This window comes from Lupinus angustifolius, chromosome LG06, assembly GCF_001865875.1.
Source record: "Lupinus angustifolius cultivar Tanjil chromosome LG06, LupAngTanjil_v1.0, whole genome shotgun sequence".
Taxonomy (NCBI): domain Eukaryota; kingdom Viridiplantae; phylum Streptophyta; class Magnoliopsida; order Fabales; family Fabaceae; genus Lupinus; species Lupinus angustifolius.
This window is the reverse complement of record NC_032014.1, coordinates 18,118,041-18,124,363: the sequence shown is the minus strand read 5'-3', so window position 1 is coordinate 18,124,363 and position 6,323 is coordinate 18,118,041.

The following is a 6,323-nucleotide window of genomic DNA, read 5'->3' as shown; positions in this document are numbered from 1 at the left end:
GTGGATATCATACAAAATTATAGCTACTAATATCTAATATATTGACTATATCAAAATCTAATAAAAATATTTAACGTGTTATAATTATAATTGAATGAACAAAAAAAGATTCATTCGAAGGAAATAGAAATTGGTCAAACAAAGAGTATTTTTAGGAAAAATAGGAAAAAGATCTTTTATTTAGATAGATCGTTTTCCTATTTTTTTTTTTTACAATTCCCCGGTAACCGTTGATATTTTACTATTACACTTATACTGAATCGTATACTTATTGTATTTATATACCTTATTGCTACATCTTTCTTTTTTTTTTATTATAAAATTATTTTGTAAAATTATTTCTATTCTTTATATTTCATATAGTTATGTGTTCCCTAATTAGATTATCATGAACTGGAATACAATACATTGCAGCGGGCTAAACTTAAAATGGATTATTTCGAAAACAGGTCAATGATGGCCTTCCATGGATTCACCTATATAAGCCGCAGCTAAAGTAGCAAAAATGAGAGCTTGAATACCGCTTGTAAATAATCCAAGGAACATGACCGGTATAGGAACTACTAAAGGTACTAAAGAAATAAGAACAACAACTACTAATTCATCAGCTAATATATTTCCAAAAACTTGAAAACTAAGCGATATGGGTTTTGTGAAATCTTCTAAGATGTTAATCAGTAAAAGGACTGGAGTTGGTTGGATGTATTTACCAAAATAAGCTAATCCTTTTTTTGAAAGACCCACTTTTTTCTCTCTTACTCTCTTACTCCCTCTCTATATGTCCTTGAATTCATTCGAGACGTGAGCAAAACTTAGATTGGAGAAGAATATAGTCCATGGGTTCCCTTTATTGGAACTCCGTTTCTATTTATCTTTGTTTCGAATTGGTCAGGGGCTCTTTTGCCCTAGAAAATAATACAGTTACCTCATGGGAAGTTAGCTGCACCCACAAATGATATAAATACTATTGTGGCATTAGCTATACTTACGTCAACGACCTATTTCTATGCGGGTCTTTCAAAAAAAGGATTAGCTTATTTTGGTAAATACATCCAACCAACTCCAATCCTTTTACCGATTAACATCTTAGAAGATTTCACAAAACCCATATCACTTAGTTTTCAACTTTTTGGAAATATATTAGTTGATGAATTAGTAGTTGTTGTTCTTGTTTCTTTAGTACCTTTAGTAGTTCCTATATCGGTCATGTTCCTTGGATTATTAACAAGAGGTATTCAAGCTCTCATTTTTGCTACTTTAGCTGCGGCTTATGTAGGTGAATCCATGGAAGGCCATCATTGACATGTTTTCGAATTTTCTCGATATAGGACACTCATGTCGATAACATGGCTTGAATTCTCTTTACGGTAAAAAATTGGAAAAATGGGTGAAGTGTATTTCATTTCATCCCTTTTTTTATTATACAATGCGGAATCGATGACTTATCTTATGTATCAATTAATAAGAATTCTTTGGATTTGAAGAAAAAAACAACTTTGCTGACAATTGACAATTATTTATTTGGTCAGAAGAGTCCTCAAAATATCATGGTCTTCTATTAGTAATCAATTTCCATATTTTTGGAATGGAATAGACATGATAGGCTCATTACATAAAAAAGATAGGGAATTTTCCCATTTAGTAATTGAGTGTGAGAGCCAAATGAATCAAAAGATTCATGTTTGGTTCGGGAAGAGATCATAGACGTTTTGAAATTAAATGAATGGAAAGATAATCTACTTTCATTAAGTAATTTATTAGATAATCGAAAGCAGATAATCCTGAAGACTATTTGAAATTCAGAAGAACTACAGGAAGGGGTTATTGAACAGCTGGAAAAAGCCCGAGCCCGTTTAAGGAAAGTGGAAACGGAAGCAAATCATTTTCGAGTGAATGGCTATTCTGAGATAGAACGAGAAAAAATAAATTTAATTAATTCAATTTATACAATTTTGGAACAATTAAAAAATTATAAAAATGAAACCATTCGTAACAACAAAGGGCGATTAATCAAGTTCAACTGCGGGTTTTCCAACACGCCTTAGAGGGAGCTCTAGGAACTTTGAATAGTTGCTTGAACAACGAGTTGCATTTACGTACCATCAGTGCCAATATTGGCATCTTTGGGGGAATGAAAGAAATAAAAGATTAGTCCTTCTTCTACTATAGGCATTATTGTTTTTCTTATAAAAATAATTAAATTAATAAATACTCATGGTAAGCATTCGTGTAGAAGAAATTAGTAAAATTATCCGTGAACGAATTGAGCAATATAATACTTAAGCAAAGATTGTAAATGCTGGTACCGTACTTCAAGTAGGCGATGGCATTGCTTGTATTTATGGTCTTGATGAAGTGATAGCAGGTGAATTAGTGGAATTTGAAGAGGGTACTATAAGAATTGCTTTGAATTTGGAATCAAATAATGTTGATGTTGTATTAATGGGTGATGGTTTGATGATACAAGACGAAAGTTCTGTAAAAGCAACAGGAAGAATTGCTCAGATACTAGTAAGTGAGGCTTATTTGGGTTGTGTTATAAATGCTCTGGCTAAATGTATTGATGGTCGAGGAGAAATTTCAACTTTGGAATCTCGGTTAATTAAATCTCCTGCTCCTGGTATTATTTCGGGACGTTTTGTATATGAGCCTCTTCAAACAGGACTTATTGCTATTGATTCAATGATCCCTATAGGGCACGGTCAACGAGAATTAATTATCGGGGACAGACAAACGGATAAAACAACAGTAGCCACAAATACCATTCTCAATCAACAAAGACAAAATATAATATGTGTTTATGTCGCTATCAGTCAAAAAACATCTTCTGTGGCTCAAGTGGTGGCTGCTTTACAAGAAAGGGGGGCAATTAAATATACTATTGTAGTAGCTGAAACGGCAGATTGCCAGCTACATTACAATACCTCGCTCCTTATACAGGAGCAGCTTTGGCTGAATATTTTATGTACCGCGAACGTCACACTTTAAGCATTTATGACGATCCCTCCAAACAAGCACAGGCTTATCGCCAAATGTCTCTTCTATTACGAAGACTACCAGGTCACGAAGCTTATCTGGGACATGTTTTTTATTTGCACTCAAGTCTTTTGGAAAGAGCCACTAAATTAAGTTCTCAGTTAGGTGAAGGAAGTATGACTGGTTTACCAATAATTGAGACCCAATCGGGAGATGTTTCCGCTTATATTCCTATTAATGTAATTTCCATTACAAATGGCCAAATATTCTTATCCGCAGATCTATTCAATGCTGGAATCAGACCTGCAATTAATGTGGATATTTCTGTTTCCAGAGTTGGAGCGACAGCTCAAATTAAAGCCATGAAACAAGTAACTGGTAAATTAAAATTAGAATTGGCACAATTTGGAGAATTAGAAGCTTTACCTGCCTCCCAAGTAATAATCCAGGCTTGAGTATTGTGTGTGTAAAAAATCTGATTGTTCCTAATTCAAACATAATTTTTTTCCCTTAAAGAATATATACAATCTAGATAAAAATAATGCTCCTACGTCATAGCATACAATTATAAAAAAACGGAATTAACATCGATTAGAAAGATGAAAGCTTGATTGGATGAAGATATGGGTTTGTGTAGGTAATGATGAAGGTAGTAGTTTTCATACACGACATGCTCCATTATGTTTTTATAAATTCTCATTTTTACAACTGTTTTTTTAAATTTGATTTTACATGATAATTTGAATTAATAAAAATTAAAATAAGTATGTAAGAAATGGTTTTTAAATAGTGGGGAAAATAAAAAATAGTAAGCCAACAACATGGACAAAAATAATCTAACATCAGAAAAAACGGAAAAAAAAATTAAATACATTATACAAAGCTTTTAAAAATATTGATAAGACCATGAAAAGTCTAATATATGAAAACTACATATTAATAATTTAATTAACCTTATATTAAGATTGTTGATATATGTCTACAACTATGCAATTTCATTTGTATAAAGAAGATTAATTATCAAAATGATCTTCAAATGATCACTAGCGTACAAAGCTAAAGAGTTCCCTAGTTGTCATAACATCAACCTGGCGAAGATGGTGAATCGTGCTTCAATTTAAAACCCAACATGTCTGTTGAGAATATACGTCCATCATTGAAGTGAATGCCTCAACTCATATGTGGAAGTTTCATTCGTATGCTAAGTGGCAGATATAATGCACAAAGACTTCTTCAAGGAGCTGCAACAAACAACTATATTTACATTTGTCCCAAGATATTCCTAGCTATTAGGTTGTACAGAAATATTTGATTGTCAGAATGTCATATCTCAAAAAACAATTGTATTATCCAGTTAATGATGATACCTAAAGTGCTTTAGTTAATGGACTAAAGTATTAAACCTAAAATAGGAAAGTTCTTTGTAACATGTAGAAAGCAAGTCTGCATTTCTGATGAGGCCACTGCAACAAAAGCCAAAATATCGATTAAGCACATCGTAGATCAACCAGGGATTCTATTACTCTTATTCATGAATTTCGCAGAAGCCAAGGCTGAAGAAAATATTTCTAATGACTAATAGATCATTTGAGGACTATAAATACCGAAGTCTTCCAAATAATGCAGTTTACATTCCTCTCAAGAGATTTACCCTCTTGAAGAATGGGTCTATTTTTAAAATGGGGCATGAGCCATGAATCTTCTTGATAAACAAAAATGATGAGAAAGAAAACTTAAAGAAGAAAAGGGAAAGGAAGAGAATTGAAATGAATAATCCTTCTCATCATATGTCATTATTCTCAATGTTGCTACAAAGTGTAGAAATTGTTAGGCAACAGTGGTTAAAATACACCTAGAAGGGGGTTGAATAGGTGTAGCGGTTAGAATATCCGCTTTTCGAAAACAACACTTAATGTTGAATTACCCCAGATTAATCGATTAAAAGAATAGAGGTAATCGATTAACGCAATTGACTTAATCGATTAAAACAGAACAGCAAGCTCAAACAGATTCGGTTTCTTGCACGACAATTAACCGATAATGAAATGAATACGTAGAGCTTACAATATTATCAGAGTATTAACAGTATAGCACAGAAACAGAATATAGCAATTAAATCTACTATACAAGTTAACCGATTAAATGCAATAAAGAGAGAAAGAGAGAGAGAGAAAAAATCCTCAACACGATTTTTATCCTGGTTCGTTTGCGTGTCCACTTGCAAACTACATCGCCTCCCGGCTGATTTGGGAGATTTTCTTCACTATAATTGAATCAATGTTTTAAACTTCTTCCAATTACAACACTTAGACATTCACAAGATAATAAAGAACCTTATTCTATGGTTTGACTCCCTTCCTACCGACAAAGAAAACCTTTCTTTCGGCGTAGCCCCAGCCAAGAACCTTGTTCTTTCCTTATCAAGAACTCTAAGCAATATGAAGATACAACTCAATCTCTTAGGTGGTACGACACCTCGAGATTCCCAATGTTACAACGATTTTTCACAACAAAACTATAGAGTAAACTTAAGCAATTACAAAGCTCATATTTAACAAATAAGACTTTACTCTAAACACCTAACACAATCTCATGTAATATGACAATGTATTAGTTGAAAAACAGAATTTACAGAATGCAAAAACTTCACAAAAGCATCAATGAATGCATGAACATGTGAGATGAAATGATGAGAAATATATCATGAAATGCCACTCAATCCTAAAGCATAGAATTCTCTCCTTTCTAATCTCACAAATGCAATATCAACTTGATGCAACAATAATCATGAAATATGCTATAACTCTCTAAGAAATGCAACATGCAAGTTATGACATCGGTTCTGAAAACGCAGTTTATAAAGAATCAGTTCTGCAGCCCACTTAATCGATTAAGACCTTGGTTAATCGATTAACGTTGTTTAAAAACGTAACTGATTCTGTTTTCCAAGTTTTTCAGTTTCAACAGCTTTTCAAAAAGTTAGGTTAATCGAATAACTTATGCCTTAATCGATTAACAACATATTTTCATATGTATTTTCAATTACAAAAACTCAAATATGTTATGCACTTGATTCATACATGTTTAACACTAAGTTTATGCCTAGGATGCACAGATACATGTATTTATGTGATGCATGAACATATTATAAATGACATATCTCAAAAATGAAATGATTTAAAGTTTTATGCATATGAGACATGTGTTAAGGTTACCTAAGCCTTAGACTCAACCTAAACTAGTCTCTAGTCTAAGTCTAGTACCAATCAAAAGACTTAAGCATGTTGATTTGTTGATGATCTTCAAGCTCTTATTAGCACAAGTTGTCCTCATCAAAACCATGACAT